This window comes from Chenopodium album, chromosome 11 (genome assembly GCF_948465745.1).
Source record: "Chenopodium album chromosome 11, dcCheAlbu1.1, whole genome shotgun sequence".
Classification (NCBI taxonomy): domain Eukaryota; kingdom Viridiplantae; phylum Streptophyta; class Magnoliopsida; order Caryophyllales; family Amaranthaceae; genus Chenopodium; species Chenopodium album.
Genome location: NC_137844.1, coordinates 39,048,966 through 39,074,524, shown reverse-complemented (window position 1 = coordinate 39,074,524; position 25,559 = coordinate 39,048,966). Strand labels below are relative to the sequence as shown.

Below are 25,559 nucleotides of genomic sequence, written 5' to 3'. Positions count from 1 at the left end.
CAACTCCATTTCGCTTTGCTGGAAAACTCATCATTTTCTACAATCTTAATCACAATCTTACAATACAGTGGCCACTTAATTCGAAGCTAACCTTCGGAGAAACTGATTCTCATTATATTATATACTGGAGGATCCGCAAAGAAGTCTTTGAAAATTTGGCTATGCCCTTGATCTTGATTTCTACACATTTGAACCACAACATGAACATCTGTATTATTACGACGTTGGTTTTGTGGGTGGAGGTGTTGGGTACAATATATATGGTAAGTGATTGTTGGCAAGGTCGTTAATGACTTAATTGGTGAAATCCTTCATTACTATCAGATGAACTTGAGCTTGAATAGCTTTTTAAAAACAACATTATTTGTGTTAAATTTAGTAAAAATTCTGTGGATGTTTTGAGTGTGTATTGCAAACCATTCACATAGTCTTTATATAGAATGAAATGGGCACATTTGTTCAGATACTACGATTCACATAGTTGGTATAACAATTTTCAATCTTAAGGTGATTATGACTACACAATGCCAACAAATAACATAGATGTGACTATAGAGGCACACATTTCATTGTGATAAGGATTACACAATCCATAAATAGACATGTATGCGACTTTCAGAGGCACACAAACATTGTGAAAAGGACTTTACAAAACCATAAAGACTAAACAATGTTATAAAACATGCATTACACAATACCGTAAAGATTACACAATGTTATCGATAAGTGTACGATAAGTGTACACAATGTCATAAACAAGACTACACAATGTCATAAATAAGATTACACATAGTATAGGGGCGTAATCAAGAGGGGGTTAGGGTAAGCCATGGCCACCCCCTTGATTTGATTTAAGAATTAATTTTCTATCTTAGTATGATATAAATTCCATAGTTAAGTTGGTTAAGATGTGAGATTTTAAGGATTTCTTTTTTACAGCTAGAGTTAGACTCCTTACACCACTATTATTTTTATTTTTTTAATCTTCCAATCATTAGATATCAACGCATCACTGATTATTCCCCAACTTTCACATTATTTATTAGCGGGCTTGTTTCATTTTGGATATGTAAGGAGGGTGTGTCCATCGTAGGGGATCCTTCTCCTTATACACCCATGACCCTTTAAAAGCCTAGGACTTTACACTTGTTAAGGTGTATTAGGATTTGAATTTCTGACTGTTTAGGGGACCTTGAATTAGAGTTGATCCTATCATTAAGATTTTTTGTAAGAAACAAGTAAGGAGTCGCCAATGAGTTTTAGGAAAACTCATAAACCTCGTTTTTTCCTTTCTCCCAAGTAGAGTTCAAGGGATATTTAGCATGAATCATAAGTTTACCCCATGCCCAAATTGGTCTACGTGTACCAGAAATGAGTTCAGGAGCGAGGGTAATAAAATAACGTTTCCTTTAGAGGGAATCGCTATTCTAGCCCTAGTGCGGCTTCTACTAGCTCTTCCTTTTCACAATTTCATCACCAACAATATATGCAACGTGGCTCTTAAAAACTAAGTTAGTTGATTTTATTTACAAGCATTAATCATGTAGGAATTACATTGTAAAAGTCGTTATTCTTTTGTTATTCAAATTCGTGAAAAGAACAAGAAATAAACAATGTTCGCCTTGACTTAGGTGATAAAACAATCGATTAATTATTCAAATTCTAGTCTTGATTAACACAAGAATGCTCTATGTGAATTAAATTAATTAAAAGTTTGTTTAAAGTTGATCAAACAACACTATTTATTCATTTAAATTTATTTAAACAATAAAAGAAAAGTGATTTATCTATGTGCTCTAGAAACTAAACGTTCTTCTTTTATATTAAATCTCCGTTTAATTCGTTTATGGAATTTCTTTCTTCTTCTTACCTCCAAGGACTTCAATGGATTCAATTAAGGTTGGAAAGTATTTGGGAAGAGAGAAGAAAAGTAGTATGATAGTAAGAGAACTTGAGAGATTAGGGTTTTGAGAATGCCAGGGTTAGAGTTCTGATTTTTCCGTCCCCTTTAGGGTTGAACGAAGACCCCTATTTATAGGTGTAGGAATATAGGTTTAGGGTTTTAGATCCGCGCCATCAGGTGGTGTGCACAACTCGGTGAGTCACACTTGGTGCAGGCGCGCGCATCTCACTGAGTTGCGCTCGGTGCGGTTTGCCTTATACGAAAATCGTTTTTAAAACTTCCATAACTTTTGATTGCAAAGTCGGATTAAGGCATGTGAGATATCATTGGAAATCTATGAATGTCTACTTTCCATAGTCATTATAATTAGGTTAAGATATGTTATGGATCAAAAGATATGGTTGTTGGAGTGTAAGGGTGTCGGTTTTAGGATCCGGTTTAATGTTTTGATCATAACTTCTTCGTTTTAACTTGGAATTGGGCTTATAATATACCTTTGGAAAGCTCTTTTAAAGTTCTATCCATCTTTATTATCCTTGCATAGAAATTTGTAGGTTGGTTTATCTGATTGGCTCGGTTTTTAACAATGTAAGATCCATTGGATCCAATCATTGTATTTGACGCATTTTGGGTCCGTTATTAATCAAGTTTAAACATTTATAAGCATGTTTTAGGCCTAATTATTAATCGGATAAGGCTCTAAGATAACTTGGTCTCAAATATGGGTTTTACCTTACTTCATAATTATTTCTTAGTCCATAAACACTTCAACTTTGATCTAGCATGAAGAACGGATTTTTGTAACATCATCGCACTTCCTGTCAAGACAAGAGGCCAAAAGTAGGTTTCTACAGGATCTTATTAAGTTCTTGTCTAAAAAAATATATGGAGTATTAAAAAAAAGTCAATTATTAGTATTTAGGTAGTATTTAGCTTTTTTTTTTTATTCAATTATGTTTAACCTTAGCCTCCTTAATGTAAAATTTTTGGTTCTGCTTTGACATAGTACCATGAATAAACAACACTACATAATGCCAAGCTAAGAGACTAAGTGTTTACTTTATTAAATAATTACCTGTACAGTTCCTTGACTAATTTCTACTTAAACTTCTCTTCCATTTTGTTCAGCGATGTCTTAGACAACAATGCTTGCAACGTATCGAATTTCTTATTTAGTTTATCTGCCTGCATCTTTGCTTGTTGGATTTGGTGATTTTTCTCCTCCAACTCTATTTGTCTTTGCCTTTTCAATTTCCTTCTCCATATCAAAATCTAGCTAGTTTCTTTTGTTTAAGAGTAACCTATACATTGCGTTTATCATTGTAGTTTATCATTGTAAACTTTCATTTGTTCACCCATAACAATAAAATCTTTTGATGCTACCCATTTGCCTTTTCTTCTGACCTTAGCTTTCTTACATCATCTAGGCAACTTAAATTATACCTCCAAATGCGAAGCAACTAGTAACATCATCTCTTGTTCTCTTACCACTACCGCTGCTATTTTCGAGATCAGTTTTTGCCTTGTGTTCAGCATTAACTTTCTTCCTTTCTTCCTTATTCTGACCCCACCTCATGAACTTTCTCCACTTTGGATATTCGTTCACCTTACCCAACGGATATTGATATTTGAAATTCCTTGATGCATTTTGACAAGACCTTCGAAACAGTTCAAGGGCATTTTTAATGACATCCTTTTCATTATATCCACTTCTCATTATTTTACACGCTTCTTTCATAACACTTGCCCAGATGAGTATGTTGGCACCATCCTCTTCCAATGAGTCTCCAACATGTTCTTGTTCCACTTCAGAATCTTATGTGGTCGAGATGGATGAGCCGCTTCATTTACTTGATGTATATCACTCCAAAGGCCAGCAAATTTTCTATCTTTGGTAATAATTTTGTCAAAGAAATTAGTGAAGTAAGCCTCAATTAGAGCCTCTTCTTATTTAATAGACCAATCATGGGTATTTGTTACAACTAGAAGTGGCTTATTTCATTCCGGAGGACACTATGGTGTCTCTTGAACGGTTTCTTCTTCGTCACTGATCAGTTTGTTGACTATTGCTTCCTTGATAGTTGTAGACACCCAAATGTGTCTCCCCAAAAACCAAACCCAGTGATGAATACCTTTCACGTCATTAATTATCGAACGAAGTGAAAGTGTGAAAAGTCTTGTGATGCGGTCATTTTTAATAAATTATTTTCTTTCTATTTTCGAAAATGTACTCTATTTATGAAAATAGCCAGTCTAATTTAGTTTGGTCCATGATATAGATCCAATAATAGTGTAGTTGGATGGGGCTTGAACAGACCTTTCCAACGATATATTATAAGCCCAATTCCGATGAATAATGAGGAAGTTATGGCCAAAATACTAAACTGGGCTTAAACTGGATTTTACCTACGACCCAATGATCATGTGGAGGGTCCAAAGGTTTAATCCCATTCCTAAACTAATTAGGATTTATTAGAAGCTTCTATATGTTTCTAAAAGATCTTAATTATCCTTTTTGAAAAGATAAGATCAAAGAATTTGATATTGAATAAAACTTCTCTTTTTGAGAGTCCTTGTTCTGTGCGAAATGGAATATGTTCAGATATTATTTTCGTGCCTCATAATTTTTATCTAAATCTTATATATTTGGATAGATCTTGAAATTATCTTTCCAATGATATATTATAATATTAATTCCGATCTATAACGAAAAAGATATGAAAGAAATACAAAACTCTATCCAAAATTGAAACCTGCCACTTTTCCGGCCATATCTTTTATTCTACAAAAGATTTTAATCTGATTTTAATTGGGTTGGAAAGTAGACTTCAAGAGCTTCCCAATGATATATTATATGACTTATTTTGACTTTTGGATCAAAAGATTTGATAAAAACAAAATCCGCAAAAAACTATCGCAGAGCCAAACGACAGCCTTGTCGCACGACGAAAGACTCTGTCGCCATGCGTGATTCTTGTCGTTTTGCGCCAACTCTATTCCGATTTGAATTCTAACTCTTTTCTATCGTTTCGGACTATTTTCTCTATAAATAGGGTCGATATTCCTCGTTTTGAAATCACCAACAATCACCAATCATCTATCTTCTCTCTCTATGTTAAAGCTTATTCTCTCTCTATTCTTTTTCTAAGCCTAGCCCTTTACAAAATACATCATTCACGAGACTTAGACACACCTAGCCAAGTTCGAAGTTGTCTTCGCCCTAGACGTGAAAGGTTAATACTTTCTGAGGGTGTGGTCCCAAATCTGTATTTCAATTATTTAATTTAATTGTTTGATTTAATATTTTCCTTGAAGTTACTAACATGTGTATTTGTTATTAGAAAGAGATACGAGGCATCGAAGTAAGTAATTACTTTAATCATTCTTTTGATGTAGAAAAGCATGTATATTATTTTATTCCTAGTATCATGTTAGGATGTTATTTATTGCTTTCTAGTATCATGTTTAGGTTGCTTCCTATTTCTTCTATCATGTTAGTATCATGTTCGGGCTAAAGCTTTGATCTTTATTGTTTAGTGACATGTTAGGTTTTGTTATTAATCTTGTTAGTATCATGCCTAGGATCTTGCTAATATTATTATGCTTTATTGAGATTATTATGATGATGATTGTTGTTATTATGTTGCTTGATATATATTATTGTTATTACTTGATCACGCCCTCTCTTGCAGGATCAAAGGGAATTTGTACTTGTAATCACGCTTAATAAGATAATTAATAATCTTGTTTAGGTTAATTTGATTATAATTCAAGTGATCGCCAATAATTTGCTTGTGTATTAATATTCAACCAACATAGATTAAACAGGTTTAGGATTAATATATTGATTGTATGTTAGCCAGAAAACGCACATGAATATGAGAAGAATAAAGTACAGGCCTATTTTTAGGGCAGGTTCAATCTCTTTTAGGTTGGATTTGTACCTTCATCCCCGAATATCCAGTCATGGTTCCAGACCACTATGGAGTTAGCGATCTCATGGATCGTGAAGGGGTGTAGCCTTCACCCTGTGAACGGTTTACAAATTCCTAAAACTTGTTGGCGACTCTTTTGCTCTACCTTCCTTCCCTTTGGACGCCACCATGCTTAAGTGTACGATCACAGTGGGGCTCACTTGTGGGATGCTTGAAATATTCCCTACGATAGTTTTGTAGAGATTGGTTGTAATTTTGAGAACTAGGGAAATTTTTTTGGTAAGTGGGTGGAGTTGTTTCTTCTGGAGGTGGTTGTTATGGAGAAATATTAGGAAAATTTCATTCCTCCATATAAGTGATGAAGGATAAAAGTCGTTTACATTTTGTCAATGATTGAAATTAATAGGATCCATTTTTACTTTAAAAAATTTGAACAAAATATCAAAATTAATATTTAGGGGATGATGTTTGATTAAGCACTTAAATAATATAGTTAAGGAATTTAAAGAGCGGAAAATGACTTTTGTATCTGTGTCAAAATATGGAAAAATGGGTGTCTACTTATAGAGAAAAAAAATTATAACCATTAGTGAATTTTAATATTTTATTTTTTTTTAAAAAAATAAATGATTGAATACAAAATAGTTGTTTTGAACTAAAATGGTAACATTTGTACCGTTAGAATAAGGCTCGTCCCGAAAGGGACATGTATAAGCCTTTCATTGGCTAACAATTTATTTTACTTTAGCATTTGTATTTGTACCGTTGCTGAATTTTTTTTATGATTAATTGTAGGTGGGGCCCACAATTAATTAATCAAAAAGATCTACAAACTATACCCCACCCTTTGTCGGTAAACTTCAGCACGAGAGAAAATGAGAATTTTTTCTCCAAAAAATCTCTAGATTTTTTTGGGGATATTCTTTGGTGGGGTAATATTTTATCCAAAAAAAATAATTCTAGAATAGAAAAACACATTGGTGTAAATGCTCTTACATGCTTTTTCTTCTTCTTTCCCCTATGTTTGTTATTTGTATTCAATATTTTTCTTTCTTGGTTTCACATTAGAACTCTTCACAAACATTTTGTGGACCTTCTAAAAATTGTGGATAAAACTATCATTTTCAGAGCTCTGCCCCTGTCTACAATTAGGATCGGAAACTGAATCATCGTGATCTTCAAGGTAAAATTTAGCGTACGATCCGCTTTCTTCATTGTCACCATCATACGCCTCAAGTGGTTGCTTTTAGCTTAGTTTCCCCTTTTTTGCTTGCCAATGTTACTTGCACTAGCCATAGGTTGATACTGTTGGGTTTCGGAAAGTTCGACTTTCCGAGGAACAAACCCGACCCCAAGACCTGCTCACAATTAATATAACTAAAAAGCGTAATTAACAAGATAAAGAGAAAAGACAATATTACCCTTGATGTGCGCTTCGCTCGCTCAACGAGCTCTTACTTAGAAAGCTTCGAGTTTCGCACGTGTGTAGACCTCCGATATATTTCCACCCACAACTCGACCCGTCCGGCCTCTACTCGGAGTTTAGCCAAGCTAGACCAAAAATAAACTTACTCGAGTTTTTAATTAACTTAAAGGTTTTCTCTCTCTTTAGAGATGCCTTATTGAGTTCAACTCAAGTGAATTTCTCAAATCCCAATACATGGGTATTAATAGAGAATTCCCACCAACATTCCTCTTTCCCATCAATGTGGGAGAGTTGGTAAAAAATCATTTTTCCATTTTATTTTTAATTCAAAAACAAAAGAAAAAAGCAAAGCAATAATTAATCAACAAGTGACAAGCAAGGAGGGAGAGAGTAGGTGACGACCACAAGGGGGGGACCAAAGCCTTGCCCCCCATAGCATCCCCAAACCGCCTCACACATGCACAAAACCGAAGCCACTCACACGGCGCCACATAGCGCCTTACCTTGGGCACCAAGGCGTGCCCAACTGGCAGTCTTGTGCTCAGTTGGGCCTGCTCGTGTGCGTGTGAGTGTGCGGGCTGCTTGCTGCCTTGGCCCACCAAGTCGTGCATGCTTGCGAGCTGTTGGCCGAGGCTGCTGCGTGCCTGCTGCTAGTAGTGCTAGCACACTTGCACGCTGCTAGCTCGCTGGCGTTGCTATCTTGCTAGTTGTGTGCACTTGCTAGCGTTGCTAGCATTGGCGTGCTAGCATGCCGTGACACGCACTTGCCAACACTGCTAGCAGGCTCGGCTTGGTGCGGCGCGCATGCTAGCTGCCATGCTAACACCACTTGCCCCTAGCATTCGGTTTGCTCGGGGCATTTCGATGTTCGGGTAATTTTGTAATTGTTGAATAATTGATTTTTTACCGTCTCGTCTTTTATTAATTCGACTCGACTTGCGACCCTCGGTCTCGACGCTCCTAGCTCAATTTCCGATGTCTATGTTCATAATACTCGAGAGACTCATTAATTCCTTTTGGATTAATTCGTCGTGACAGATCGTTAGTTGCTTGGTCATTCTTATCAATCTCCCACTTGTCCTTCCCGGCGCAAGTGCGCTTTTGTATATAGCCTATTTCCTATGTCACTTAATGTCTCTTCATGAACTATAAGGTAAGATTATTCATCATCCTTATTACTTCCAGAAGTGTTTCTCGAAATCCGAGTTCGACTATCAATAAGCAGCTGATTTCTTAAAATCCATCTTAGCACGGCCATGCATTTTCACAATCTCGCTTTTCGAGAGGCCTTGTAAACAACAAAGACATGTTCCCTATGGTTAATAGGGGGACATTCCCAGTCTTGTACTTTTAGTAAGAGAACCTAGCCACCCGAGTGTTGGCGTTATAATCCCCATGTACGGCAGACATGACAAACATCAAAACGGACTAGTAATCAAACAAGAGAACTCACAATACTCACAAATCTTTTAAAGTATTCTCATAGGTCGATTCGATATGGTTCTAAACCAATACCCGTGCAAATGATTTATGACAATCATCTCCTTATAGCACAATAAACGGTGCTATAAATCAAACTACACACTAATCTCAAGTGGTCATTAATCGTCCATCATTTAAATGACCTCTATTAGGGATAATTTTCGATTAATAATATTCAATGTTCACTTAATAGATGTTTCTTTATCTAAGACTGGTCTTGATACCTTATTTTGAATATTCTCATAATCAAATGGACTCAATATTTAATCGTAAACAACAATTAAATAGAAACAGAGTGATAAAATTGCATGAAATTAAATTACTCCAAAATTTGAATGGTTCATCATAATGTTTTACATTAAAATGTTCAAAATTAATTAAAATACCTAACAAGGAAATCAAAGCTAATCACCAACGTGCTTGATTCCCATTGCCTTAACGTGCTTGTTGTGCTTCACTTGAGGCAAGGTTTAGTAAGTGGATCTGCTACATTGTCATCCGTTCCAACTTTACAAATTCTGATTTCACCCTCTGACTTCCATTCCCTTATAATGTGAAACCGCTGCTTGACATGTTTGACCTTCTAATGTTCCCTTGGCTCTCTAGCCTGAGCAATAGCTCCATTGTTGTCACTATAGAGGGCTATTGGACCCTTGATTGAGGGTACAATATCAAGTTCACCAATGAACTTACGAATCCAAACTGCCTCCTTAGCTGCTTCAGCAACTGCCAAGTATTCGACTTCAGTTGTAGAATCTGCAGTTGTGCTTTGCTTAGCACTCTTCCAACTAAACGCTCTTCCATTTAGACTAAATAGTTATCCTGACTGCGATTTGAAATCATCTCTGTCTGTTTGGAAGCTTGCGACGGTGTAACCTTCAACTAATTTATTTGAGCCACCATATACCAGGAATTTATCCTTGTTCCTTTTTAGGTACTTTAGGATATTCTTGGCCACAGTCCAATGCGCCTCTCCTGGATCTGATTTGTATCGGCTCGTAGCACTCAAGGCATATGATACATTTGGCCTAGTACATATCATGTCATACATGATCGATCCAATAAGCGAAGCATATGGAATCTGGTTTATCCTTTCTCGCTCATCAGGTGTCTTTGGACACTGCTTCTTGCTTAGGGTTATGCCATGTGACATGGGTAGGTGACCTCTCTTGGCCTCCTCCATGTTGAATCGTGCCGATACCTTATCAATGTAAGTACTTTGGCTCAATCCAATAATCCTTTTAGATCTATCCTTGTAGATCATGATGCCCAATATATATTGTGCCTCTCCCAAGTCTTTCATTAAAAAACATTTTCCAAGCCAGGCCTTTACAGACTCTAGCATCAGAATGCTATTTCCAATGAGCAATATGTCATCGACATATAAGACTAGGAAGGCGATGTCACTCCCACTAATCTTCTTGTAAACACAAGATTCATATGGATTCTTGATAAAACCAAACTTACCGATGGCTTCAGCGAATCGCAGATTCTAACTTCTGCTTGCTTGCTTTAACCCATAAATGGACTTCATACCTTCCCATTATTGTTTTGGTCGACAAAACCTTCAGGCTGTGTCATGTACACAGTTTCTTCCAAAATTCCATTTAAGAAGGCGGTTTTGATGTCCATCTGCCATATTTCATAATTGTAATATGCAGCAATTACTAGGATGATCCGAACGGACTTGAACATTGCGATAGGAGAAAAGGTTTCATCAAGATTAACACCATGAATTTGCCTATAACCTTTTGCTAGCGGTCTAGCTTTGTAAATGAATGCATTTCCATCTTTATCGGTTTTCAATTTGAAATTCCATTTACATCCGATAGGTGTATAACCTTCGTGTAAATCAACCAAGTCCCGTACGGTACTTGATTTTCAAACATGGAGTCCATTTCAGATCTCATGGCTTCTTGCCATTTAGAAGAGTCGGAGCTTTCCATAGCTTGCTTGTAGGTTCGTCTCCATCCCCAACTAGGATGTCTTGATTCTCGGTTAATACGACACCAAGATATCTATCAGGTTGAGACTTTGGCCTATGTGACCTACGTAGGATAATGGACTGAGCATTTGCAATGTCGGTTGACTTTGCATAGTTTGACCAATGTCAACAGATGCTGTTTGAGCACTTTGACTATCAATTTGATTTTGTTGCTCGTCCTCTCGAACTTCATCGAGTTCGATTTTCTTCCCACTTATCATTTTGAAAAGGTGTTCCTTCTCCAAAAAGACACCATCGTGAGCAACAAACACATTGTTGTAGAAGTAATACCCCTTGGTTTCTTTTGGGTAGCCCATAAAAAAAACCTTGTCAAATTTGGGGTGAACTTTGTCATAGATTAATCTTTTGACATATGCTTCGCATCCCTAGATCTTGAGAGAAAATAACCTAGGAGGTTTCTTCGTCCATAATTCGTACCACTAGTGGAAAAATAGCTAACCATAACGGGCAAAAATAGTCTATCCGTAACGGACAACGAGCGTTACGTATGCTGCCGTTACGGATAGGCTATGTTATTCGTAACGGGCGCTGCCCGTTACAAATAACAGGCCCGTTATTTGTAACGGAAAGTTTGACTGCCCGTTACAAATAACGGGGTTATTTGTAACGGATAGTTTGACTGCCCGTTACAAATAACCCGTTATTTGTAACGGACATTTAAACCACCCATTACAAATAAAAGGTTATTTGTAACAGGCTTTTGGTTTGCCCGTTACGAATACAATTGAAGCCAAATTTAAAAAAAAAAATGCAGCAGGTGATACCTACCTGACAATCTGCTATATATGATGCCAAATTTTAATTATTATTATTAAAATTCAATAATAATAAATGTAAAATTTAATTAATTATAAAATCAAAGATACAACTTTTACAAATGTCCAAATTGACTTTACAAACAACTCCCTAACATGAGTCAAAAGCTACTACATAAATAATACTCCTGGTTCTTGAACACTTGCTTCAAATTTCTGATCTCATGTTGAGGCTGATGAACTGGAGCGGACTGCTAGAAAACCAAACAAGAATAAGGAAAAGAACAGAAGCCAGAGAACAAAAAGTGACAACAAAAAGTGAAGGCAAATAAATGGTCCAAGTAGGCAAAAATGGTACATAATAAAAGCATAAAAATAGGCTATAGGCATTGTTTCTATTATCTCCTGATCTACATCTTAAATCAATATTCCTATTCGCATAAAATTGGCTAAAGTAATATCCTCAAGAAGTGCTTAGTAATAAAAAAAAGGCAATTGGGTAACAACTGAAATGGGCCAGATCCCAGTGGTGCAACTAGTGGTGAGACCGTGAGACTAGTGACCATTTTTTAGATTACCAAGTATATCAAAGATAGGAGGGGGGACGGGGGATACCTCGATCAACTATCAGAATATTCCGAATATGAGAAAAAGTACTTACAACTTCTCATTCAGAACAGTCAGAGAGTGGCATCCTCTTCTTGTGTTCATACTCTTTAATTGCTGCATTTGAAGAGTTTTATTAATAAATGAGATGGTCTCAGAGTTTGTGGTGAAGGAAAAAGAATTTTTTTTTAAAAAAAAACGATTAGATTGAAAGGGTAACAAATAACAATAAGCATCAATCATGGGTTTAAGTTAGAATGTTAGATACATGAATGAACACTACAAATTGGATAGGCATAAAACACCTTGAAAGATTCTAAAAATTCAAAATGCCAGAAAATTATTCTTAGCACTAGTTCTTCCTTAAAGTCATCAGTAATCGAGGAGAAAAAATTAAAAGCAATATGCATGACTTTAAGGAAGAACCAGTGATATGCAATAATACAAACTGATATGTTGTTATATTTCATTAATATATATGAGCAATATTATGCGTCTAAAGAAGAAAACCTGGCTGTTATTGAACCACCATAAGCCGAAAACAGATGAAAAGCAGATCATTCAATTTCCAGGCTTTAATAGTTATAGGCGCACCCTGATGACTTGTCCCTGAATCAAAGGTGAAAAATGACAAAAAGGGAGTAAGGATTATGCAGATTAAGGAATCAATAAACAAGGCAGTCACAAACCTTATATAATATAGACTTTTTTGAAGTTGAAAACCAAGCAAGGCAGAATCTAAAAATCATGTTTTCAAGATCGTTTATGCAGATGTTCTGTCACGCAAGCTACCATCATCAGGAAAACCCGAATTTTATGAGGTTGGTTCTTACATAATGCGTCCTGTTTCAATTGAAATGGGAGTCTGAGACATGACATAATAGCACAGGTTATAGATCAATTAATTAAAAACTATAAATCGGACAGCCTAATTAACCTTACAGAGTTAATGATAGTCAATAACATGCTTCAATCTTACGTATAAGTTTGGCCTTTTCTAGTTTTTTATATATGTTATAGTGCACACAAACTTCTTGTAAATTTATTTTAATTTCCTGAGGGAAAATGTATAATGATGTAATTACCAAAAAAGAAAAGAATTTTACTGCTTAGTTAAAAGAAAAATAACCAAATAAGCATACATATGAAACATGCTAGAGAAACAATTCAAAAATCTAAATATAATCAACACAATCCTGTTAAACGCAAGGAAGCTAAAGTGTGAACCAGATAATAAACATCTGTTTCTAAAATATAATTATATCTCAATAAAAATTAGGTAATAAACATCAGAACATACTACACTGGAATTATAAACTAATCAGGACACTGGAATTATAAAAAGAAGAAAACCCGATTGTTATGGAACTACCAAAAGTCGAGAACAGATGAAGTCTGAAGTCTGAAGAGCATGTTACTTGCAACTTCTCATTTTGGAAAGGGGAATTCTATTCTTAACACCAACCTACCATTAGAAATAACTCTATATTGAAGGCAAGAACTTCACCTGTTAACTTTAATAAAAAAATGATTAGTTAGAACTCTAGACTTCTAGAGTAAATCAAAACGATAAAAAAGCAAACTAAATATGGTCAGTTCCCTTAATTCGCTCTCCATTCTCAAGCAAAGTCATGTAATAAAATTATGCAAAATATCAAACTAAAACCTACTGTCAGATGCAGAACAATCCATCCAATGATTTTCTTACACTTAATAGCCTAGCAACAGGTTCTTTACATGCTGATCATGCCTCCAACATTATAAATTTGTATTTGTATTTAATTCTATTATATCCTTATAAAGATCTCAACAACAACAACAATGTAACATCTTGAATACCCAATCCCACAATCAAATCTCATACACTGCCAAAATGGCCACAAAATCTAACTTATAAAGCCCACTAGTAGCAAAGACTTGGTCTAAAATTTTTTAAGAAAAAAGATCAGATATATTGCAGACACTACACAATGATGATTCACAAATCACAACCACAGTTACACCATTTCACATTTAGCAAATTGCATTAAAATAAGCAAGAAGAAGATAGGGTAGCAGAAACATAAATCACACGGCACAACCTTTGCGCTTATATCCCAATAAAAAATTTCAACACCTACACAAAAAAATTAATGAAAATGCTATTATTAGACCTTCTTGATCTTGTTATCTCCACCAGCCTGTGCATTAGCAAGTAATTTGGCCCCAAAACTCCTGTAAACAAAGTTAGCATAAATTTAGGGTTTAGAAATTCAATTATAAATAATCGAATTCAATTTGAAAAAATAATATACGAATTTCGATTTATTTGGGGAAAACCTTGTAATTAGTCTTTAATTTGTAGTTTGCCTTCAACATCTCGAATTGTAACAAGATTACCAATATCATTTAAAGATGTTCTGTTTCTGCCCTGTCCTTCTGCTGCGTTCTTTTGCTTGCTTCCGCCATTATTATTACCTTCAACTGCAAAATTATTTCTTGAATATTAAATTTAGTGAAATAATAAGGAATTTTATCAAAAGAAAAATATAACATAATGAAACCCAGAAAAATAAGAGGACAATTAAATTTTGGGGCAAAATTAATAGAACCCAGAAAATCAATTCGACATTAAACGAGTTGCAGATCCCAAACATTCAAATCAACAACAGACAATTGACAATCGATAAATTAAAATCCACGAACACAGAAAAATGAAAAGATGAAGATTACCCAGAAATTATTTCGAACACAAAACGATTTGAAAATGACGAAATTACAAATACGAAATACAAAAGGCGGTGATGGAAACCTTTCAACACGAATCAGAAAAACACAGATCTATATGATTTCAAGAAATTTGACAATAAAATGTTGTCAAAATGTTCTCAATATTGAATTAAAATCAAAAATCTGAAAACCCTTGGGTTCCGAAAATATGAAATTGTAAATTTGAGAAAAATAAAAACTCAAAAAACACGAAAAAATGAAATAATTTAAAGTGAAAAGAAGAAAAAAGCACAAACCTTCAGTGAAAATCATTTCGCGAGGGGGAAACGACGAGAGGTAGGTTTGCATCAGCTCCTTGCGCCACTGCCACCGTTGCTAGGACTGACCGACCGACCGACCGACGTGCTGTAAACATGAATAGAGGAAGAAGAGAAAAAAGATGAAGAAGGAGGAGAGAGAGAGATTGAGAAAGAAGATAAGAGAAAGGATGAGAGAGAGAGAGAGAGAGAGAGAGAGAGAGAGAGGAGAGCGTTGAGGAACAAAAGCGGCGAAAGAGATTCAGAGTAATAAAACCCTAGCGCTTGAATTAGGTGTAACGGGCATAATATTTGCCTGTTACAAATATTAATTATTCGTAACGAGCATTTATTTGTCCGTTACGAATATTAACTGTTTGTATCGGGCAATTATTTACCCGTTACAAATGACTTTTTCTATGACAGTTATATATTTTGCCCGTTACAATTACTCTTTTGGTAACTAAATTAATCATGCCCGTTACAAATAGGGTGTTACAAATTACAATTTTTCCACTAGTGTATGGAGTCTTTGCTACAGTTTTTGACGGAGCACGGTTCAGTGTTAGTGCCGCGGTTAGAAGTGCATGTCCCCAGAAAGAGACATGAAGATCACTAAGACCCATTGTTGATCGTACCATGTCTAGCAAGGTTCGATTTCTTCTTTTGGATACTCTGTTCCATTGAGGAGTTCCTGGAGGTGTCAATTATGAAAATATACCATGTTCTTTCAGATGGTCATCGAATTCTTGGCTTAAGTATTCACCACCTCGATCTGATCGAAGGGCTTTGATTTTCTTGCCAAGCTGATTTTCAACTTCATTGTGAAATTCTTTGAATTTCTCAAACGATTCAGATTTATTCGACATAAGGTAGACATATCCATATGTACTATAGTCGTCCGTGAAGGTGATAAAATATCGATGGTCGTTCCTTGTGGTTGTGCTCATCGGTCCACATACATCGGTGTGTATTAGGCCCAATAAGTCACCTGTCCGTTCTCCCAACTGGGAGAATGGTTGCTTTATCATCTTGCCTAATAGACATGCTTCGCAATTTTCAAACGGCCATAAATCAAATGAGTCAAGAATACCTTCTTGTAGAAGTTTCTTGATGCGTTTGATGTTAATGTGGCCAAGACGACAATGCCACAAGTGTGTTTCATTTGACTCAATGGTCTTAGCCTTTTTATTGGTATTATTAACATTATAAACTTCTTTGTCTAACGAAAGCACATAAAGACCATTTTCAGAATGTGCAATACCATATAAAACATTATCGAGATAAAAACGAACATTCATTGCTTTTACTCGAACTCAAATCCTTTGGTGTCCAACGCCGAAATTGAAATGATGTTTTTGGTAATATTAGGAACATGATAACAATTTTCAAGTTCTAATACAAGCTCGGAGGGCAAAGATAAACTGAGAGTTCCTACGGATACGGTTGTAATTCTGGCTCCATTGTCGATCCTGAGTTCAACCTCTCCCTTCTTTAGCCTTCTAGTTCTCCTTAGTCCCTGAGAATCAGAACAAAGGTGTGAGCCACATCCGGTTCTAATACCCATGATGTTGTGCTAGCGAAGTTTAAGTCTATAGCGAAAATTCCTGATGTAGAAGTAATGGTGTCGTTCTTCTTATCTTCCTTGAATTTGAGGCAATCTCTCTTCCAATGTCCCTTCTTCTTGCAGTAGAAACATTCAGAATCAGATTTAGAAGAGACTACCTTCTTCTCCTTGTTGTCTTTGGTAGCTTTTGACTTAGGTGGAAAGGTCTTCTTACCCTTCCCCTTAAAGCCTTTCTTCTTCTTGCCTAAGCGCTTGAATGGATTGCCCTTCTTGACCATAAGCATGTCATGCTTTCCCTCATCCTTGAGCGTTTTCTCTGCTTGCTTCAACATACCATGAAGCTCGGTGAGGGTTTTCTCCATGATGTGCATGTTATAGTTCATCTTGAACTAATCATAGCCTTTGTGCAACGAGTGGAGAATAATGTCAATTTCCATCTCGGTCGAATTACCCCGCATCAAGCCATTCCATGTTCACAAATAAACTGATCATTTTGAGTACATGTGGGCTGACTGGGTCTCCTTTCTTGAGCTTGCTCTCAAGGATCTTCCTGTGGGTTTCGAACCTTTCTGTTCGGGCCTGCTCTTGGAACATACTCTGAAGTTCAGAAATGATCTTAGAAGTCGTCTCCTTCTCAAAGAAAGTCTTCTGAAGGTCGAGAGACATAGTGGCCAACATGATGCATTTGACATCCTGATTGGCAGTTTGCCATCGGCTCAGGGCAGCCTGAGTCACTTCCTCATTGAGAGTCTCGGGCATTTCCGTATCTAGGACGTATTCCTTTTGCTCTTGCATGAGAAATATACGCAAGTTTCTGTTTCCAATCAAGAAAATTTGGCCTACTCAGTTTCTCCTTGTCGAGAATTGGTTGTTTGAGTTATTTGCAGACATGTTTCTACAATTGAAAGAATTTGAAATGAAAAACCATTCATAATACTTAAATAAGATTGAATTCATGCATATATATTTCACACTTATTTAAACGTCTTATTCACACATTAAATTTGTCCTTATTTGGTGAGAATAAGTCGATTCCAAGATCCAAAGAATCAATGAGTAGTTAAGCATGCTTTGGCTTGTCTTAACACTTATTACTCTAAGGTAAGCAATTCTTTGCTAATGGCTCCAAGTCACTCTCGGTTAGATTAATCGTCGCATCTAATGCTCTTGTAACAATTTATCTTTTTTGCCATGACATGTTAGGACTCCATCACTCATATCGTTGAGTCTAACTAAAACCAACATGTATTATGATGTCTTATTTTGGCAAACCAATCAACATAACTTACGTCCTAGGAAAGCAGTAATGCCTCGCTTTGGCGTAACCCATTACTATTCTCAATAGTTTGGTAAGTGTTGTTTTGGAATGGCAAGTTTTACTCAATATTTTATGGACCTAGGGATTCTATGTTGGTTGATTTAAGTAAACTTTATTAATCATCGCAACATTCGAAATCCTAAACATGCATCTAATATATCATTCATATATATATATATTATATATATATTATATATATATATATATATATATATATATATATATATATATATATATATATATATATATCTCGAAAACATAAGTAAATAATGCATTTAGCAACTAGCATGACCCTTTGAGTCTTCAAGGGTCTTGATTTGCAACTTCATGGCTTCGTTTTCTAAGAAACTCTATCTTCAGGACATAACCAAAATAATGCAACTACTAGTATCTACAATTAGGACTAATCTAAATATTAAGGTACAAAATACACAACGGTTCGTAGACCGTATTTAGACTTACAAAAATACATGACGGAACGCAGTCCATATTTTCTATCCTGATCGGGCCTCACTAGTTGTCATTTCTGAAAACCCGTGAGAGAATATACATTCCATTCATCCATTCACTATATGTGAATGACCCATGCATTTTACAACGAAAAACAAGTAACAATTCATAAATACGCGTAAACTAGTAACTAACTTAGGTGGTTAATCCGATTAACTTGCCTAATTAAAACTAGTCAAAGTTGTTAACCGATTATGTGATTAAACACAATTAAAATAGCTCAAATAAATAATGAAGCTCCCACTAAATTCCGCATCCAACTTAATTAATCCGATTAATCAAGCCGATAAACCCAATATTTTTCCAAATTAAAAATTTGCAAGTGCCGCTCAAAACTCAGGTCTAGCCTTAAAAATTAAATTAAATTAAATAAACATAAATAAAATAATTAAAACGGCAATAAAACGCAAAATTGGATAGCCCTAAACACGCCCAAGTGCCTAGCAGCAAACCTTGTGCTAGGCACCAAGGCTTCGGGTGCCTTTGCATGGGCTCCCCGCACAGCCACGTCAAGCGTCACCCCGTAGCCTAGAGCACCGCAAAGCACGTAATGCTGCCTACGGGGCGTGCTCGCGACGTTTGGCAAGTGAAGGCCCTTTGTGGGCTTGCTGCTGTGCGGGCTTATGCTGCCTCGCAGCAGCCTGCCGCACACAAGGTACACAGCAGCTCCTTCGCACATGCACCAACGCACAGCCCGTGTCCTCGGCAGCCACATGGGAGCTGCAGTGCAACCCGGCTGGGCGAGTGATGCTTGTGGCTTGTGCCTCGGTTTGCGTGGATGTGCCTCGGGATTATTTTCCGAATTTTCGTGTGACATTTATTATCAATTCTAAATTAATTTTAGAATCAATATTTTGAGCAAAAAAAATGAAAATCAAAACAAGTCTAACTAAATAAAATTCATTCAAGTGCACAAACCAAATTAATCCAAGAACTATTCTTTAAATAAAATTTGGTTCAACTTGATGCAACAAAATAAAGGGCTACTCTCACTAGTAATTTAACCAACATAAATTAATCATGAGATTTAACAAAATTAAAAGGGATTTGGAATAATGAACATAAATATTCAATGAAAAATTCCAACTTTAACTTGTGAATCTTTGAAAAATTATATCTTCCAATATGAAGATTAATTAAAATTCAATCACAAGTTTGAAAACTTTATGATTCCAATCAACTTAATAAATGATTAAATCAAGAAAGTTCAATAAACAATCATGGAATTTAGTAACACAAAGTTCCAACCAATTAAAATAATTAAAGGTTAGATCTTTAGTACTAAAGAGCCTCAAAACACAAACTTTTCACACTTAAAGCAATTTATTTACAATTATGTGAAAATTTGAGCCAACCATTCAACACCAATTACTACAAAGTAATCATGCTCAAAAGTGGTCTTAAATTGCAAAAGCATAAAGGAAAGAACCAAACACATAATCACAATTTATATGCCATTAAGATTCAAGGTTTAAAAGATTTAAAAATTTTCGTCAAAACGAAAAATCCCTCGAAACAGACATTTTTGGCAGAATTTGGCTTTTTCCAATCCTAACAGGGTTAGAATGTTTTCAGAACATCGATTCCACCCAAAATTCACTAGTTTTGAGTGAAAATCTGGGTTCGGGAGCCAAATTTCTAATTAAAAAAAGATTAAAATTAATAAAATCGAGCTACTAATCTAATCAGCAACAACAACCAGAAATTAAATCCATTTTAAAAACCTTGAAAATATTAGTTACAAAAATTAATGAGTGTAGACATCTACTTTTGGCCTCCTGTCCCGACAGGAAGTGCTATGACGATAAATAAAACCATCTTCGTATTGGATCAAAGTGAAGAATACTTATGGATGACTGGCTAAACCGCAAAGACACAAAAAGACTAGCCTAACCCAAAAACAAATACAAACAAGGTCCAATTAACTAAACCCGATCATAATTAGGCTTAAGCCCGTGCTTAAGACCCAATAATGACGGATTTAGAGGCGCCTAGGTTAAATTTAATGATGCCGCAGAAAAAGCCGCGCGCATCTCAATGAGTCGCGCTGGTCTGGCGCGCGCAACTAATTCAGTTGCGCGCAACACCCAGCGCAACTGCTAGTGATGCGCTCGCGAAAGATTCAGAATTTCATAAAAATATAAAATCGAATTTTGCCATAATGCCGCGCGCAAGACATCCAGTTACGCTGCCCATAGCAGCGTAACTAAATCACTTGCGTTGGGATGCCGCGCGCAACTCATCCAGATGCGCGCAACACCTGCTGCGGCAGAATGCTTAAAACCCTAATTGAACCCATTCCTTATAAATAGAGGCTTAATATGAGGCTTAAACAGACAGAAATTAACCTAAAACTCTGGCAGAAATCTTGTGAACTTGTGTGCTACCAAACCCTCTTGTCCTAAACACTCACCCCATTTGATATTTTGTTACTACGGTGGAGGTTCCCGAACAAGAAGGAGTCCATAAGTGTTCTAAATGGAGATCTAGCAAAGAGAAGTGGTAAAATCCCGAGCACTTAGATAAATCATCTTTATTTTCTGGAAAAATTGACATTTGCTACCAGCGAAAACACCCCGTGTCATATTTACTACCTGTTTACAAAAATATTTTAAATTACTACCACACAAATTCCTTAACTGTATATATTGCTACCACTTAACAGAATCCGTTAAGGTTCCATTAAGTGGGCCCCGTATTTCATTAAATAATAATTTAAATTATATAAAAAAAAAACTTAAAAAAAAAAAAATCTCAAACACCTCCCTTCCCCTTTCCCTTTGCTGGCGGCCAATTGTTTCCCCGAAACCGGCGAACCCCACCTCCTCCATTTCCCCTCCTGCTAACCACCCCTAACCTCGTGGTCGGTGCACCACCCGCCCGCTGCTAAACTGTCACCTCCGCCGCGAAATTCCACCAAATTCTTCATCGGCGGCGCCCCGACCTTTCCCCCACCCCTACGCAGCCAATGAACCCCTTTCCCCTCCGTGTTGCCCCGACCACCAGCCCCAAACCACCAGCCAATCAAAATCCTAAGTATCGAAATCGAAATCAAATTCGTAATCATAAACCACCGGCCCCAAACCACCGAAATCGAAACCCTCGTTTAGGGTGGTTTGGGGCTGGTGGTTTAGAATTAGGGATAGCCGAAAGGTAAGGGAAGGGGAGAGGGTTGATTTCGGTGTGGGGAATAGGGAGGGGGGCGATTTCCGGTGGGGGAAAGGGAAAGGGAGTGGTTTCCGGTACGGGGTGGGTGTCGGGGCAACAACAACGGGAAAAGGGAGGGGGGTTGTCTACGTAGGTGGGAGAAAAGGAGGGAGTGGGTTCGCGCCGGCAGGGGGGAGGGGGTTGCAGTTGAGGGGACGAGTGGGCTGCAAGGTGGTTGAACGGTGACTACGCCCAACTAGCCGTTGTTGTGGGCCCCTCAAACAGAAACAGTAACGGGGTTAGTCACTGGTAAACTACAATTAGGGAATTATGGTGGTAGTAATATAAAATATTTTTTTAAACAGGTAGTAAATCTGATACGTGGTGCTTTTGCTGGTTGTAAATGTGAATTTTTCCTTATTTTCTTGTTTAAAGGAACTTTAATCAATTAATTAGTGTTGTTTGACCACTTTAAAAGGATTTCTTAATTAATCAATTCCACATAGTATCTTGCGTTAAATAAGATTAGAATTGAATAATTAATTGATTGATTAATCACTTAAGCCAAGGCGAATCTTGTTTATTTTTACTCCTTTCACGAATTTGAATTAAATAAAGAATAACGACTTTGCAATGTAATTCCTACGTGATTGATGCATGTAAATAAAATTACCAACTTAGTTTTAGGTATCGCGTTGCGTATATTGTTTGGTGATGAAATTGTGAAAAAGGAAGAGTTAGTAGAGGCCGCATTAGGGCTAGAATAGCGATTCCCCTCTAAAGGGAACGTTATTTTAGTACCCTCGCTCCCGAACTCATTTCTGGTTTATATAGACCAATTTGGGCATGGGTAAACTTACGATTCGTGCTAATTATCCCATGAACTCCACATAGGAGAAAGGCATGAACGAGGTTTATGAGTTTTCCTAAAACTCATTGGCGACTCCTACTTGTTTCTTACAAAAAAGCGTAATGACAGAATCAATTCTAATTCAAGGTCCCCCAAACAGTCAAGAATTCAAATCCTAATACACCCTAATAAGTGTAAAGTCCTAGGCTTCTAAAGGGCCATGGGCATCTAAGGAGAAGGATCCCCTACGATGTGACCACCCTCCTTACAATGAGCAAGGCTCCGATACCGCTGTTGGGTTTCGGAAAGTCCGACTTTCCGCGGAACAAAACCCGACCCCAAGACCCGCTCACAATTAATAAAACTAAAAAGCATATTTAACAAGATAAAGAGAAAAGACAATATTTCCCTTGATGCGCGCTTTGCTCGCTCAACGACCTCTTACTTGAAAAGCTTCGAGTCCCGCACGTGAGAAGACCTCCGACGGAAATCCACCCGCAACTCGACCCGTCCGGCCTCTACTCGGAGTTTAGCCGAGCTAGACCAAAAATAAACTTACTCGAGTTTTTAATGAACTTAAAGGTTTTTTCTCTTAGGAGATGCCTTATTGAGTTCAACTTAAGTGGGTTTCTCAAATCCCAATACATGGGTATTTATAGAGAATTCCCACTAACATTCCTCTCTCCCATCAATGTGGGAGAGTTGGTAATTGTTGATTAATTGATTTTTTGCCGTCTTGTCTTTATTAATTCGACTCAACTTGTGACCCTCGGTCTCGACGCTCCTAGCTCGATTTCCGACGTCTATGTTCATAATACTCGAGAGACTAGACTCGTTAATTCCTTTCGAATTAATTCGTCGTGGCGGATCGTTGGTTGCTTGGGTGTGACCTGAAGGGTTCAGTCAAGATTAAGCTATAATATTAATTATACATTAATATTACTGATCGGAAGAGGCCTCTAACTAGGCATTCCGATCACTTGACCTTACTGAATAATTAGCTTTCTAATAATTTTGAACCCTCTATCGGAATAATACACTTGTTCGAAGGACATCATTCATATCAGTTGATATAACTTATCATTACAAACTCACCCCCCAAATTCGCCCTTGACTTGAACTTCTTTACCACCACTGCTGGAACAAAATTTTTGACAACACATAAGAATTTTGTAAGCTTGCATAATCACAAATGGAACATACAAAATTACCCTCAAAATTCTCTTTAATACATTTTCCAAAAATTACTCTCAAAATACTTTTTAATATACTTTCCATATTCATTTGCCAAAATTTCCATATATTCTTGCAAATTTTCCATACATTTGCCAAATCTTTATCATATATTGCCATTACGTCAGTACTAACAACTACTATTACTGAAAGTTGTTCCTATCATGATCACATGATAAATTTAATGAACAAATATGAAGAACAAACCCCATAATAAATAACATTATTGGACATGCTAACAAAACCCAGAAAAAACAAGATTTCATACAATGAACCAATTCAATAACCTGTAATTCGCTAACTAAAGTAGGCTTTACATGCATTTTATTATAATAAGCCCTAGATAAATATTGCATTAAAGAAACCCACAATTCAGATAAACATAAGCACCAACTGAACATCCAACTTACTATGAAATTAAACAACTATATATCTACAAGCAATAATGATTTAAAATTACAAAAACACAGGTCATTGTTGTATAGAAGATTAAAATTACAAATCCTTGCAACGACTTAAAAATTGGAAAACCTAATCTAAAAATTGACTACTGATTGGAGGACGCAAAAACAATCAACAAATTATAATAACCAAAACACTTAAATTATTTTAACATTTAATTGAAGAATTCATAAATAATCAACAACTTAACATTCAGAGAGTGAGGAATAGCTCAAGTGGTTAGAGCTTCTCTTTCGGTCCAGATGATCCAGGGATCGATTCTCATCACCTGCCCTTGTGGCTCTCTAAATACAAAAAAAAAAAAAAAAAAAAAAAAAGAAAAAGAAACTTAACATTCAAGACAATATACAATAACTGAAATTCAAGACAAAATTAAGAAATAATTCAGGAACGAAAATTTCAGCTCCAATCATTTCATTTCAGTTCAGTTCCTAATTTCCTTCTCTCATAAAATATTCATTTTAGTTCAGTTTAGTTCAGTTCAGCTCTAATCAGTTCAGTTTAGTTCAGCTCGGCTCTAATCAGTTCAGTTTAGTTTAGTTCAGCTCCAATCAGTTCAGCTCAGCTCAGTTAAGTAAATCAGAACATGTCCTAAGAAAACCCTAGACGAGAAAACCATCGGCGCCACGCAAATGAAACGAAGAACTGAACCACAAACATAATCGCAAATAACACAGTCTAGTACGATTTATGCAATTTTTTTACAACAATCATTACATTCATGTAAAATGCGTGACAAATGTTACCTTTTGGCCATAAATGCATCGGACTCAAGCTTTAACATGGCCGGAAAATGATTGAATTTGAGGAGTTGCCAGAATTATGGGGAAAGTTAAAATAATTTCAGCTCGTAAGGAAACCCTAGCCTTTCCCTCTCTCTTCTCTCTCCTAAACTCTAGCCTCCATTGTTAGTTTTTAAGGGCTTCCATTGGATTTCACCGGTGGAAAGCCTCAACCTTTGTTTTTTATTGCTTTCTTAGGTTATAATAATGACTCCCTCGAAAGAAAGGGTTTAACATCATTTGAAAGACAAGGTTTTTCCGATCTCCTTCCATAAACAAGGTTTTTCAAGCTCAAGACAAGGTGTTATTTGCGTTTAATTTGGTCTCCATTTATGCTGGGCTACGATTGATTATTGCTTGGATTCAAATTACGAACTCATCAACACAAGAATTATTTTTCTCTAAAAATTATGAAGCGGCGGCGAATCCACTCAAAAAGTTGTATCAGACAACGAATTCATAGCCTTCCCCTATTAATTCTTGTTTGACTTTGTTAAATTTGTTTTTGTTATCGTTAATTGTATATTTTAGATGTCGTATGACTTTAATTAATGAGATTTAGTGTCCTTTAGG

The 25,559-nt window shown here is 36.3% G+C and overlaps 1 long non-coding RNA gene across 3 annotated transcripts; it reads right to left on the bottom strand.

Moving 5' to 3' along the window:
- Positions 1-11,543: 11,543 nt before the first annotated feature.
- LOC145568860 (uncharacterized) lies at positions 11,544-15,333 on the bottom strand. Of its 3 annotated transcripts, none has more exons than XR_014095990.1 (6): positions 15,118-15,333; positions 14,432-14,575; positions 12,802-14,326; positions 12,623-12,721; positions 12,168-12,229; positions 11,544-11,760 (listed from the first exon to the last, which is right to left on the bottom strand). It is a non-coding gene; the product is annotated as an uncharacterized LOC145568860 (long non-coding RNA). The 3 variants fall into 3 exon arrangements; XR_014095989.1 differs by having other exon boundaries at positions 12,623-12,955; positions 14,266-14,326; XR_014095988.1 differs by having other exon boundaries at positions 12,623-14,326.
- Positions 15,334-25,559: the final 10,226 nt, after the last annotated feature.